General features: G+C 39.3%; 1 protein-coding gene and 1 long non-coding RNA gene across 2 annotated transcripts in view; one reads left to right on the top strand and one right to left on the bottom strand.

Moving 5' to 3' along the window:
* LOC122453648 overlaps positions 1–495 on the top strand; it is a 32321-nt gene extending 31826 nt beyond the window's left edge. Inside the window, exon 5 of the long non-coding RNA XR_006273129.1 lies at positions 47–495. This is a non-coding gene — a long non-coding RNA (uncharacterized LOC122453648). The remainder of the gene's footprint in view (positions 1–46) is intronic.
* The window catches only part of PDK1 (pyruvate dehydrogenase kinase 1), a 41441-nt gene that overhangs the window by 9458 nt on the left and 16476 nt on the right, over positions 1–15507 (bottom strand). The window lies entirely within an intron of this gene.

Genomic DNA, 15507 nt, shown 5'->3' with positions numbered 1-15507 from the left:
TCATTATGTCAATTATGTTCAATTAACATGGAACATATTTTCCTAGCTTGTCTTGAGAGTCTCTTGGACTGCAAGATCAAGCCAATCGATCGAGCCAATAACCCCTAAAGGAAATCAGCCCTGAATATTCATTGGAAGGACTGATGCTAAAGCTCCAATACTTTGGCCACCTGAGGCGAAGAGTCAACTCAGAAAAAGATACGCGTGCTCGGAAAGACTGAGGGCAGGAGAAGGGGGCAGCAGACGATGAGATAGTTGGATTGGCATCACCAACTCAATGGACATGAACTTGAGCAAACTCCAGGAGACAGTGGAGGATAGAGGAGCCTGGAGTGCTGCAGTCCATGGGATCAACAAGTGTTGGACACAACTTTGCAATCGAACAGCAACAACACATTGTATAGCTTTGTCTTTTAATCTACTATAGCTATTTTCTCTTGTCACAAAATCTAAATTGATTCTACTATCTATAATATTAACATGGTTGTGATATTCAAACAAACCTGCTTTTAACGTATTGCTATATAAATAAAAACCATACTGAATTATATGTAATAAAAAGTCCATTTGAATGGCTTATAGTGTTAGTTGCTCAATAACATATAGTTGAGTTTTGGTTGTTTTTTTTTTTTTTAGTTTTTATAGTCTCAAAATACTTTCAGTTCAGCTCAGTGACTCACTCAGTCATGTCCAACTCTTTGCGACCCCATTGACTGCAGCACACCAGGCTTCCCTGTCCATCACCAACTCCCGGAGCTTGCTCAAACTCGTGTCAGCTGAGTCAAAAAACTGTGTGTGTGTGTGTGTGTGTATGTATACACACACACATATATTACTCTCACAGTAGAAATTCACAGATATTTTTAAAATAAAAATCTGCTTTGAAATGCCATTTGAAGACTTGCCTCTGATATGTCTATAATTAGATAATTGCAGTATAAAAATATACAAGAACATTATTAGGAACTTGTATGTAGCATTATGCTTGAAATTGTTCTTGGCTATGAATTTGAAGCCCTGTGAAGAAATTTATTTTAGTAAGATGAATAAAGGGCTCTGGGAATTTTAATTTGTTAATTATTCATCCTTCAATTTAATGCTCTGCTACATATTTACTGGTAACAAGAATCAGAAGCGTGGTTCTACAAATATTAAGTAAGTTAAAAACAAATTAGAATAGATACTAAGATAAGAAGGTACAGTTCAACAAATATTTTGTGATTTTCCTTAACCTTCTGGCCAGAAATAGTACAGCAATCCAGCAGAGATGACACAAGAAGTGATTTCTAGCCATGGGACAGTAGGATAAAAGCAGAGTGGAACAGAAAGGCCAGAGGTGCCTTTGAAAAGTGCCATCTCATTAGAGGTAAAGGGGTCATCTAAGCCATAGGAGCATAGTTAAAAACTGATAAAGGTAACTGCTTTTGCTCTGTAGCCAAAAATGTAATAATACATTGCAACCAAAGCTGGGGCCAGTTTTAAAGTGGTAAAAAGTGTTTCCACGAAACTTGTTAACAGATATTATACCAGAGAACCTGAGTTCTTTAGGGGAAAGGGAAGGAGGGAATAATGAAGAGACAGACATTTGGTCTGTGTATCTTCAAGAACGGCACTCTGATGACAAATATATTGTGAAAGAGATGAGGAAATTAAAAAATCTTTGAAGACTATTTGAAGAAAAATTTGAGAATCATAGAAACACAAGACTATGTCAAGGGAAAGGAAAGAGAATGTGAAAGTGGAGGGTGGTGTGGAGTCATGTCAACAGGAAGGCGGAGGAAGAGAAGTTTGCCAATTACTTATAAAGTTTTCTCCTCGGTGCATGAAACCACCACTTCTCAATGTCACGCAACTGAGACCTGCCATCCCCAGGGTCCTGGTTCTCATAACGCTAGGCTCCCTGGCTAACATATGTGGATTTTCAGGTCCAAGGAAACGAACCATTACTAACTTGATGACAGTTCTGAAGGCAGGAAATTTACTAACCTTGAACTCACCCATAGCTCCCGAAGTTTCTTATACAACAGTGTTTTCAAGGTCAGGTATATTAAAAAAAATTGCCAACAGTGAATGAATCAAGATGTGTAAGTTTTAATTTATCAGATATGTGGCTATAATACTTATGTCACTTATTGCAATTGGACCAAACACCAAATCTGAAAGAGCAGTTAGACTTGAAAGTTAGAAAAAAATAATTCTAACTTAGCAGAGGGATAATAAGTTAGAAATGTCAATAATTTGAACAGCGAAAAGAATGGGGGAAAAAAATCCAGGTCTTGATCCTGAAAGTCTAGAGTAAGGGATGGGGTTCAAAGCTCTATGTAAAGAGCTAACAAGGGTAGATGCAGTCATGTGACCTGGATTTGAAGAGGTAGAGCCTAATACAGCTAAGACCTTTTACAAACACTTCTGGAACAGTCTGTTCAAGACCCTTATGAGTTTTGCTTTTTTAAAACAGCTTGATGAAAATATAATTCACATACTATACTATCCACCCATTTAAAGTGTACGATTCAGGGGCTTCCCTGGTGGGCCAGTGGCTAAGACTCTATACTCCCAATGCAGGGGGCCTGGGTTCAATCCCTGGCCAGGGAACTAGATCCCACATGCCGCAGCTACAGTTTGCATGCCATGTGCTGCAATTAAGACCCAGCACAGCCAAATAAACAAAAATAAATATAAAAAAATAAACAATGAAATTTTCAAAAAAGTGTACAACTCTGTGGCTTTTTAACAAACAGGCATACCTCTGAGATATTGCAAGTTTAAGTTCCAGACACCACAAAAAAGCAAATATTGCAATAAACCGATTCACTTGAATTTTTTGGTTTCCCAGTGCCTATAAAAGTTATGTTTACATTTATACTGTAGTCTATAAAGTGTGCAAAAGCATTAGGTCTAAAAAATGTACATATCCATTAATTTAAAAATAAAAAACAACCAATTAGAATAATATCAAAGATCATTGATCACTATAACAAACATGATAATGAGAAAGTTTGAAATATTACAAGAATCGCTGAAATGTGACACAGAGAAATGAAGTGAGCAAATGCTGTTGGTTAAAATGATGCTGACAGACTTGGTCAATGCAGGATTGCCACAAAACTTCCATTTGTAAAAAAATGCAGTATCTGCAAAGTGCAATTAAGTAAAACAAGGCAAGGTATGCCTACATTCATAGGTACGTGCAACCATTTCCCCAGTCAATTTCAGAATATTTTCATTACCTCAAAAAGAAACCCTGGACTCCTAATTGATTACACTCCTAAGTAACCACTAATGTATTTCTTGTCCTTAATATATTTGTCTGTTCTGGACATTTCATTTAAATGAAATCATATATAATGTGTGGCCTTTTGTGTTTAGTTTTTTTTTACTTGACATATTTTTAATGTTGTAGCAATCATGTTGTAGCATGCAGCAATACCTCACTCTTTTTATGGGCAAATAATATTCCACTATATACCACATTTTTGTTGATTTATTATTCAGCTGATGAACATCTGGGTTGTTTTTAGCTCTTGGCTGTTGTGACTAATGTTACTATGAACACTCATTGCTTAAATACCTGTTTTCAAGCTTTGTGGGTATATATCTAGGAGTGTAACTGCTGGGTTATCATGAACATTTCTTTACACCAAACAGGCAGACTCCCTTAGCAAAGCCTGTCAACCAGCACAGAACAAGTCTCTGAGTGCCTAAGAGCTCAGTGAATACTGATCCATGCAGTGATGGATGACCACAAGTAAAGGAATGCAGCTGCAGACCAGCATGCTCAAGCACATAAAACAGGAGCAGGAAAAGGTATGAGAAAGACCCTGCTGTAGCACAGATGTCGGCCCAAAGCAGAAGACAGGCGGCTTATTTTGAATCAAATAAACCTGAATGAGCAAGTAGCTGACATGTAACTAACCAAAAGACACATATTAACATCTGGACTGGAAAAAAGTGACATATTCATATTAGTTTTTTAGCTAACAGGTGATATTGCCATATGTTTATTTGTGATTCATCCTTTTTTTCTTTTTTTTTTTTCTTGTGATTCATCCTTTTATATGAATAGCCAAGAGGGATAAATAGAAAAAAGTTCAGAGGAAACAGTACAGAGAGCTGAGGCATATTAATTTTTTAAAAAGCAACTAATATTACTATCCTCAGAGTGATAAAAGAGGAAACCAGGACAGAATGCTATGAAAAAATAATAAAAATAATAGTTCCTGGGAAATTTATGATAATAGAAATAAAAATTCAATAAGAGTTGGGAATTCAAAGTCAAGAAATCTGAGTAGAATGAAAAGTTAAAGATATAAAAGACAAGAAGAAAAGATAAGAATAAATTAGAGGGCCATTTCATGAAGCCCAGAGTTTTCGAAGCTATAACTATCAGAAAGATAAGCAGAAAAGAAGAAAGTACCAAGGAAACAGTGGAAATTCTAAAAGGCCCAGCTCAATGAGTACAAAAAGGCCACTTCACGTCACATCATTATGAAATTTTACAACAGAGCCTACCAGGCTTATCCATCCATGGAATTTTCCAGGCAAGAGTACTGGAGCGGTTTGCCATTTCCTTCAGCTACCCAAAAAACTTAGTAGGAAAAGCTAAGGAATGAGATGTCCATAGGTGCTTAGAAAAACTCAAGGATATCCTGGGGATCTAGAAGGTCATGCTCATGCTCAGGGTTATGTTCAGTAAGGACCTGAAGAGTCCTAAGCATTCACCTCCACCTGACCTTGAAGCTCTGTACAAGCGGAATGTAAAGGTTAGGTCAAGAGCTTTTAACAGCCTGATTCAACATTGAAGGTGTGTCCCAAAGTGCACACAGAATCCCTTGACAAAGACTGGGAGAAGGCATTTAAGGAAACTTCAGTTCCATCATTAGTTGACCACTAAGCAGAAAGCACACACAAGAAAGAATATAGACTTCACAGAATTAGTTTCAAAAAGTCACTAAACAAACAGTGTCCGAGAACAAAGGAGAAACTCCAGCAAGACGGTAGGAGGGGCGAAATTGCATCTAGAATCAAACTCCATACCCACCAGAAACGCTCAGAGGGCTCAAACAAACCTTGCGTGCACCAGGACCCAGAGACCCCACAGAGACTGAGACAGAACTGTGTCTGAGTGGCTCCTGTGGGGGTACGGGTCAGCAGTGGACTACCGCAGGGGCAGGGGCTCTGGGTGCAGCAGACTTCGGTACAGCATAAGCCCTCTTGGAGGAGGTTGCCATTAACCCCACCACAGAGCTGCCAGAACTTACACAGGACTGGGAAACAAACTCTGGGCAGACATAAACAGAACTTTGTGCATACTAGGACCCAGAAGAAAGGAGCAGTGATCCCACTCCACAAGAGACTGACCCAGATTTGCTAGTTAAGTGTCCAGAAGTCTCTGGCAGAGGCGTGCGTCAGCAGTGGCCTGATGCAGGGCTGGGGGCACTGAGTGTAGCAGTGCATGCATGGGACCTTTTAAAGGAGGTCTGTCTTCACTACCTTCACCATAGTTTGGCCCAGGTAAATAACAGGGAGGGAACACAGCCCCACCCATCAATAGAAAATTGGATTAAAGATTTACTGAACATGGCCCTACACATCAGAACAAGACCCAATCTCCCCCTCAGTCAGTCTCTCCCATCAGGAAGCTTCCATAAACCTCTTACCCTTCTCCATCAGAGGGCAGACAGACTGAAAACCACAATCACAGGAAACTAACCAAGCTGATCACAAGAACCAGAGCCTTGTCTAACTCAATGAAATGAGTCATGCCTTGTAGAGCCACCCAAGACGGACAGGTCATGGTGGAGAGTTCTGACAAAACATGGTCGACTGGAGAAGGGAATGGCAAACCACTTCAGTATTCTTGCCTTGAGAACCCCATGAACAGTATGGAAAGGCAAAAAGATAGAACACTGAAAGATAAACTCCCCAGATCGGTCGGTATCCAATATGCTACTGGAGATCAGTGGAAAAATAACTCTAGAAAAAATAAAGAGATGGAGCCAAAGATGTGGATGTGACTGGTGATGGAAGTAAAGTCCGATGCTGTAAAAAGCAATAATGCATAGGAACCTGGAATGTTAGGTCCATGAATCAAGGCAAATTGGAAGTGGTCAAACAGGCGATGGCAACAGTGAACATTAACATTTCAGGAATCAGCAAACTAAAATGGACTGGAATGGGTGAATTTAACTCAGATGACCATTATATCTACTACTGTGGGCAAGAAACCCTTAGAAGAAATGGAGTAGCCATCATAGTCAACAAGAGAGTCCTAAATGTAGTAATTGGATGCAATCTCAAAAACGACAGAATGATTTCTGTTCGTTTCCAAGGCAAACCATTCAATATCACAGTAATCCAAGTCTATGCCCCAACCAGTAATGCTGAAGAAGCTGAATGGTTCTGTAAAGACCTACAAGACTTTCTAGAACTAACACCCAAAAAAAGATGTTCTTTTCATTATAGGGGACTGGAATGTAAGGGTAGGAAGTCAAGAAATACCTGGAGTAACAGGCAAATTTGGCCTTGCAGTACAGAATGAAGCAGGGCAAAGGCTAATAGAGTTTTGCCAAGAGAACACACTGGTCATAGCAAACACCCTCTTCCAACAACACAAGAGAAGACTCTACACATGGACATCACCAGATGGTCAATACCAAAATCATATTGATTATATTCTTTGCAGCCAAAGATGGAGAAGTTCTATAGAGTCAGCAAAAACAAGACCGGGAGCTGACTGTGGCTCAGATCATGAATTCCTTATTGCCACATTCAGACTTAAATTGAAGAAAGTGGGGAAAACCACTAGACCATTGAGGTATGACCTAAATCAAATCCCTTATGATTATACAGTGGAAGTGACAAATAGATTCAAGGGATTAGATCTGATAGAGTGCCTGAAGAACTATGAACAGAGGTTGGAGACATTGTACAGGAGGCAGGGATCAAGACCATCCCCAAGGAAAAGCAATGCAAAAAGGCAAATTGGTTGTCTGAGGAGGTCTTATAAATAGCTGAGAAAAGAAGAGAAGTGAAAGGCAAAGGAAGTGAAAGGAGAAAAGGAAAGATATTCCCATTTGAATGCAAGAGTTCCAAAGAATAGCAAGGAGAGATAAGAAAGCCTTCCTCAGCTATCAGTGCAAAGAAATAGAGGAAAACAACAGAATGGGAAAGACTAGAGATCTCTTCAAGATAATTAGAGATACCAAGGGAACTTTTCATGCAAAGATGGGCACAATAAAGGACAGAAATGGTATGGACCTAACAGAAGCAGAAGATATTAAGAAGAGGTGGCAAGAATACACAGAAGAACTATACAAAAAGATCTTCACGACCCAGATAATCACGATGGTGTGATCACCAACCTAGAGCCAGACATCCTGGAATGTGAAGTCAAGTGGGCCTTCAGAAGCATCACTACAAACAAAGCTAGTGGAGGTGATGGAATTCTAGTTGGGCTATTTCAAATCCTAAAAGATGATGCTGTGAAAGTGCGTACTCAATATGCCAGAAAATTTGGAGAACTCAGCAGTGGCCACAGGACTGGAAAAGGTCGGTTTTCACTCCAATCCCAAAGAAAGGCAATGTCAAAGAATGCTCAAACTATCGCACAATTGCACTCATCTCACACCCTAGTAAAGTAATGCTTAAAATTCTCCAAGCCAGGCCTCAACAGTACATGAACTGTGAACTTCCAGATGTTCAAGCTGGATTTAGAAAAGGCAGAGGAACCAGAGATCAAATTCCCAACACCCGCTGGATCATCGAAAAAGCAAGAGAGTTCCAGAAAAACGTCGACATTTGCTTTATTGACTATGCCAAAGCCTTTGACTGTGTGGATCACAACAAACTATGGAAAATTCTTAAAGAGATGGGAATACCAGACCACCTGACCTGCCTCTTGAGAAATCTGTATGCAGGTCACGAAGCAACAGTTAGAACTGGACATGGAACAACAGACTGGTTCCAAACAGGGAAAGGAGTATGTCAAGGCTGTATATTGTCACCCTGTTTATTTAACTCATATGCAGAGTACATCATGAGAAACGCTGGGCTGGATGAAGTACAAGCTGGAATCAAGATTGCAGGAAGAAATATCAATAACCTCAGATATTGCAGATGACACCACATTTAAGACAGAAAGCGAAGAAGAACTAAAGAACCTCTTGATGAACATGAAAGGAGTGAAAAAGCTGGCTTAAAACTAAACATTAAGAAAACTAAGATCCTGGCATCTGGCCCCATCACTTCATGGCAAATAGATGGGGAAACAGTGGAAACAGTGGCTGACTTTATTTTTCTGGCCTCCAAAATCACTGCAGATGGTGATTGCAGCCATGAAATTAAAAGACACTTGCTCCTTGGAAGAAAAGTTATAACCAACCTAGACAGTATATTAAAAAGCAGAGACATTATTTCGCCAACAAAGGTCCTTCTAGTCAAAGCTATGGTTTTTCCAGTAGTCACGTATGGATGTGAGAGTTGGACTATGAAGCAAGCTGAGCGCTGAAGAATTGATGCTTGTGAACTGTGGTGTTGGCTTCTCCGACACTCTTGAGTGTCCCTTGGACTGCAAGGAGATCCAACCAGTCCATCCTAAAGGAGATTTGTCCCGAATATTGATTGGAAGGACGGATGCTGAAGCTGAAACTCCAATACTTTGGCCACCTGCTGCAAAGAGCTGACTCACTTGAAAAGACCTTGATGCTGGGAAAAATTGAAGGCAGGAGAAGGGGACGACAGAGGATGAGATGGTTGGATGGCATCACCGACTCAATGGGCATGAGTTTGAGTAAACTCCAGGAGTTGGTGATGGACAGGGAGGCCTGGTGTGCTGCAGTCCTTCGGGTCACAAAGAGTCGGACACAACTGAGCGACTAAACTAACTGAACTGAAACAAACAACAATCAACTTTAGGGAGCAGGGAAGCAAGTGATTTTTAGACTTGTTACATAATATTCTCTTAAATGTCTGTTTTCAACAAAAATTATATACATATCACAGCGATGAAAAAGGAATCAATAGAGACTAAACTTGAGGAAACTCAAATTTTCTAAACAAAAACTTTGAATCAGCTATTTTAAATATGTTCACAGATTTAAAAGAAATTAAATTAAAGAATTATGAGGATGATGCTTCACCAAATAAATAATAGCATAAAAATATAGAAATTATATGAGAGAATGTAATAGAAATTCTGGAGTTGAGAAATGCCATTATAACAACTGAAAAAAAATCACTAGGAGGGCTCAACAGCAGATTTAAACACATGGAAGGTAGACTCATAAATAGTGAAACAGCTCAAGTGAAATCCAGTCTGAAAAACAAAGAAAAAAAAGAAAGAAAATGAACAAAGTATAAAAGACCTGTGGGACTCCATCAAATGTACAGACATGCACATATTGAGAATTCCAGGAGCAAAAAGAGAAAAGAACAAAAATAATATTTGAAGAAATGATAAGTGAAACTTCCTAATTCTGATGAAAAAGATGAAGCTCTTCAAACTCCAAGTATAACAAACTCAATGAGACAGATCAACACCTGGACAGATTACAATCAAACTGTCAAAAGCCAAGAAGAAAGAATCTTAAAAGCACAAGAAAAGTGACTCTCACATACAAAAGATCCAAATAAGAGTAACAGCTGGTTTCTGACAGAAACCAGGAAGACTAAAAGGCAGCAGGATTAACACTGTTGCTGTTGTCAGTCACTAAGTCACGTCCAACTCTTTGTGACCCTATGGACTGCAGCATGTGAGGCTTCCTTGTCCTCCACCATCTCCCAGAATTTGCTCAAACTCATGTCCATTGAGTCAGTGATATCATCCAATCATCTCATCCTCTGTTGCCCCCTTCTCCTCCTGTCCTCAATCTTTCCCAGCATGAGGGTCTTTTACAATGAGTCATTTCTCTGCATCAGGTGGCCAAAGTATGGGAGCTTCAGATTCAGCATCAGTCCTTCCAGTGAATATTCAGGGTTGATTTTCTTTAGGATTAACTGGTTTGATCTCCCTACTTTTCAAGGGACTCTCTGGCACCACAATTCAAAAGCATCAATCCTTCAGCACTCAGCCTTCTTTATGATCTAACTCTCACATCCGTAATGACTACTCAAAAAACCATAGCTTTGACTATATAGAACTTTGTTGGCCAAGTGATGTCTCTGCTTTTTAATATGCGGTTTAGATTTGTCATAGTCCTTCTTCCAAGGAGCAAGTGTCTTTTAATTTCATGGCTGCACTCACTGTCTGCAGTGATTTTGAGCATTACTTTACTAGCGTGTGAGATGAGTGCAATTGTGCGGTAGTTTGAGCATTCTTTGGCATTGCCTTTCTTTGGGATTGGAATGAAAACGGACCTTTTCCAGTCCTGTGGCCACTGCTGAGTTTCCCAAATTTGCTGGCATATTGAGTGCGGCACTTTAACAGCACCACCTTTCAGGATTTGAAATAGCTCAGCTGGAATTCCATCACCTCCACTAACTTTGTTCGTAGTGATGCCTCCTTCAAGATGGTGGAGTAGAAGGATTAACATATTCAAAGAAATGAATATAGAAAGCTAAAGCCTATCAAACAAAAATTCCATAGCCAGTAAAATTATCCTTCAAAAATGAAGGATAAATTGAGACATTCTCAGATAAGCAAAAACTGAAGTTCATCACTGGTAGAACTCTCCCATCAAGAAATGCTAAAGGGAGTCCTTCAGCCTAAAATGAAAGAATACTACACAGTAAATCAATCCACATGAATAAATAAAGAGCACCAGGAAAGGTAACCACATAGATAAATATAAAGAATAGTTTAAGTGTATTTTTTTGTTCTTAACTTTTTTCTCCAGTATTAATTAAAAGGTAAATTCTATAGGGCAATAATTATAAACCTGTGAAGATGAGCATACAATGTATAATGACATATGTTATATGACGATAACAACCCAATGATGGGGAGGGTGAGGAAACAGACCTATCTAGGATCAAAGTTTGTGTATACTATTGAAATTAAGTTAGTATATAATCTGAACTAAACTTATAAATTAACATGTTAATTATAATCTCAGGACAACTACTAAGAAAATAACTCAAATATAATTAAAAACCAAGAGGAAATTAAAATGATATACTAGGAAATATTATTCTAACCAAAAAGAGTAGCAGTAATGGTGAAATAAAGGACCAAAAAAGACATGAGATATATCAACAAAAAAGGACAAAATGGCAAAATGTAAATTCTAGATTAATAATTATGTTAAATGTATGTTACTTGAACATTTAAAAGGAGGACACTGGCAAGATGGATTAAAAGGTGATGAAACCATATGATGTTTATAAGAGACACACTTTAGATTCAATGACACAAAAAAGGTTCAAAGGAAAAATATGGAAAAATAGACACCATGAAACCAGAAATCAAATGAGAGTTGAGATGGTTATCAGACAGAAGATACCTGAAGAGAAAAATTGTTGATAAAAATAAGGAAAGACATTTTACAAGGATAAGAGATCAATACATCAAGAAAACATAAAATTATAAACATGCATACACTTAACAACTGAGCTCCAAAATATGCAAAGCAAAAATTGACAGAATTACAGGGAGAAGTAGACAATTCAACACTAATAGTTGGAAATGTCAATACCCCACTTTAAATTATGGGTGTGCCAAATAGAAGATAAACAAGGAAACAGAAGATCTGAATAACAGTAAACAAACTAGGCCTAATAGCTATGTACAGAACACTCCATCCAACAAAAACAAAATACACATTTTTCTCAAGTACACATGGAACATTCTCCAGGATAAACCATATGTTAAGTCACAAAATAAGTCTTAATAAATGTAAAAGGACTGAATTCATACAAACTATATTTCTGCACAATGAAATGAAACTGGAAATCAATAACAAAACAAAATGTGGAGCACTGGCACATCATGTGGAAATTAAACACACACTCCTAAACAATCAATGAGTTCATCAAGAAGAAATCACAAGGAAATCATAAAATACTTTGAGATGAATAAAAACAAAAGCACAACATAAAAAATTTATGGGATAGAGAAAACACAGTGCTAAAGGGAATTTATAGCTGTAAAATGACTCAAATCATCAACTTAAATTTCCAACTTAAGATACTAAAAAAGAACAAACTACAAAGCAGGCAAAAAAATAATAAAGGTAAAATTAATGATATTAAGAAGAGAAAAACAACAGAGAAAAATTCAATGAAACCAAAGGGGGCTTTTTGAAAACATTAACAAAATTGACAAAATTTTAGTTCAGCTAATCAAAAGTAAGGGTGTGTATGTGTGTATATGAATCTGTGTGACCTCATGGACTATAGGTCCACCAGGTTCCTCTGTCCATGGAATTCTCCAGGCAAGAATACTGGAGTGGGTTGCCATGCCCTTCTCCAGGGGATCTTCCTGACCTAGGGAGCAAACCTGGGTCTCCTGCATTGCAGGCAGATTCTTTACCATCTGAGCCACCAAAGAAGCCCCCCCTGCTAGTACCATTATGCTCAAAATCCACCAAGCTAGGCTGCGGCGTTACATGAAACGAGCACTTCCAGATGTTCAAGCTGGGTTTAGAAAAGGCAGAGGAACCAGAGATCAAACATTCACTGGATTATAGAACAAGCAAGGGAATTCCAGAAAAACATCTGCCTATGTTTCATCGACTGTGCTAAAGCCTTTGACTGTGTGGATCATAACGAACTGTGGAAAACTTTTAAAGAGATGAGAATACCAGACCACTTTACCTGTCTCTTGAGAAACCTGTATACAGGTCAAGAAGTCTAAGTTAGAACCAGACATGGGACAACTGACTGATTCAGGATTGAGAAAGGAGTATCACAAAGGTCTTGTCACCCTGTTTGCTTAACTTATACACAGAGCATATTATGTGAAATGCTGGGCTGGATGAGTTACAAGCTGGAATCAAGATTGCCAAGAGAAATATCAACAACCTCAGATATGCAGATGATACCACTTAATGGCAGAAAGCGAAGAGGAACTAAAGAGTCTCTAGATGAGGGTGAAGGAGGAGAGTGAAAAATCCAGCTTAAAACTCAATACTAAAAAAAATCTAAGATCATGGCCTCCCTCAAAAGATCCCATGCATGTGACTTTGGTGTTGGAGAAGACTCTTGAGAGTCCCTTGGACTGCAAGGAGATCCAACCAGTCCACCCTAAAGGAAATCAGTCCTGAATATTCACTGGAAGGACTGATGTTGAAGCTGAAACTCCAATACTTTGGTCACCTGATGAGAAGAGCTGACTCATTTGAAAAGATCCTGATGCTGGGAAAGATTGAAGGTGGGAGAAGAAGGGGACAACAGAGGATGAGATGGTTGGGTAGGTAGCATCACCGACTCAATGGGCATGAGTTTGAGTAAACTCCAGGAGTTGGTGATGGACAGAGAGGCATCACGTGCTGCAGTCTGTGGGGTCACAAAGAGTCAGACACGACTGAGCGACTGAACTGAACTGAAGATCATGGCATCTGGTCCCATCACTTCATGGCAAATAGAAGGGGAAAAGGTGGAAGCAGAGACTGATTTCCTCTTTCTTGGGCTCTAAATTCACTGTGGATGGTGACTGTAGCCATGAAATTAGAAGATGATTCCTTCCAAACAGGAAAGCTATGAGAAACCTAGACAGTGTGTTAAAAAGCAAAGATATCTCTTTGCTGACAAAGGTCCGTAGAGTCAAGGCTATGTTCTTTCCAGCAGTCAGGTATGGATGTGAGAGCTGGAAAATAAAGAAGGTAAAGTGCTGATTAATTGATGCTTTTGAATTGTGGTGCTGGAGAAGACTCTTGAGAGTCCCTTGGAAAGCATGGAGATCAAACCAGTCAATCTTAAAAGAAATCAACTCTGAATATTCATTGGAAGGGCTGATGCTGAAGCTGAAGCTCCAATTCTTTGGCCACCTGATGTGAACAGCTGACTCGGAAAAGATCCTGATGCTGGAAAAGATTGAAGGCAGGAGGAGAAGAGGGTAACAGAGGATGAAATGGTTGGATGGCATCACTGACTCAGTGGGCATGAACTTGGGCATACTCCAGGAGACGATGAGGGACAGGGAAGCCTGGTGTGCTGCAGTCCATGGGGAAATGAAGAGTTGAACATGACTTGGTGACTGAACAACAACAACTACCAAAATTACAGAAAATAAAAGGGATTATGATGGAAAACCATCAACAACTATATACCAATAAATAAGAAAACCCAGGTGAAATGGACAAATTCTTAGACAAACTACAGAAAGTAACTCAGAAAGAAACAGAATAGCTGAATAGATGTATATCTAATGAAGAGACTGAATTGATAATCAAAACTCTTCTCACAAAGAAAAGAAAAGGCCCAAATGGCTTCACTGGTGGATTCTACCAAACATTTAAAGAATCAATACAAATCCTTCAAAACCTTCTAAAATACAGACAAGGAGGGAGCACTTCTCAACTTATTCAAGAAGGCCAGTTTTACCTGTTATCAAAAGCAGGCAAAGATATCACAAGAAACTACATACTGATAAATATCCCTTATGAATATCAGTGCAAAAATCCTCAAAAAAATGTAAAAAGTGAGGCCTAGCCCCAAAAGGCATGGTTGGTTCAACACATAAAAATCAATCATTCTAATACACCAACTGGTAGACTTCAGAACAAACACCACATAATCATCTCAATCTACCCAGAGAAGGCATCTGATAAAATCCAACATCCTCTCATGATACTGCTGTAGTTGTTGTTTAGTCACTAAGTCCTGCCTGACTCTTTTGTGACCCCATGGATGGTAGCCCACCAGGTTCCTCTGTCCATGGTATTTCCCAGTGAGAATACTGGAGTGGGTTGCCATTTCCTTATCCAGGAGATCTTCCTAGCCCATGGATCAAACTCACGTCTCCTGCATTGGCAGGCAGATTCTTCACCACTGAGTCAGGGAAGCCAGTGTCATGATATATACTTAACAAACTAGGAATGAAAGTAAGCTTTCTCAACCTGATGAAAAACCCACAGCTGATATCACACTTAATGATGAAAGACTGAAAGCTTTCACTTTTAAAGAAGAAAACGTAACTTGTATATGTGTGCTATGTGTTTAGCCGTTCAGTTGTGTCCAACTCTTGGCGACCTCATGGACTGTAGCCATCCAGGCTCCTCTGTCCATGGAATTTTCCAGGCAAGAATACTGGAGCAGGTTGCCATTTCCTCCTCCAAGGGATCCTCCCTACCCAGGGATCAAATGGGAGTCTCTTAGTCTCCTGCACTGGCAGGCAAGTTCTTTGTACTAGCACCACCTGGGAAGCCCTAGTTGTATGCATCAGTTCAGTTCAGTCGTTCAGTTGTGTCCGCGTCTTTGTGACCCCATGGACTGCAGCACACCAAGCTTTCCCATCCATCACCAACTCCCGGAGTTTACTCAAACTCATGTCCATTGAGTCGGTGATGCCATCCAACCATCTCATCCTCTGTCATTCTCCTCTCCTCCCGCCTTCAATCTTTTCTAGCA

This window comes from Cervus canadensis, chromosome 15 (genome assembly GCF_019320065.1).
Source record: "Cervus canadensis isolate Bull #8, Minnesota chromosome 15, ASM1932006v1, whole genome shotgun sequence".
Lineage (NCBI taxonomy): Eukaryota > Metazoa > Chordata > Mammalia > Artiodactyla > Cervidae > Cervus > Cervus canadensis.
The sequence above is the reverse complement of the archived record's forward strand: the minus strand, read 5'-3'. Positions and strand labels throughout refer to the sequence as shown.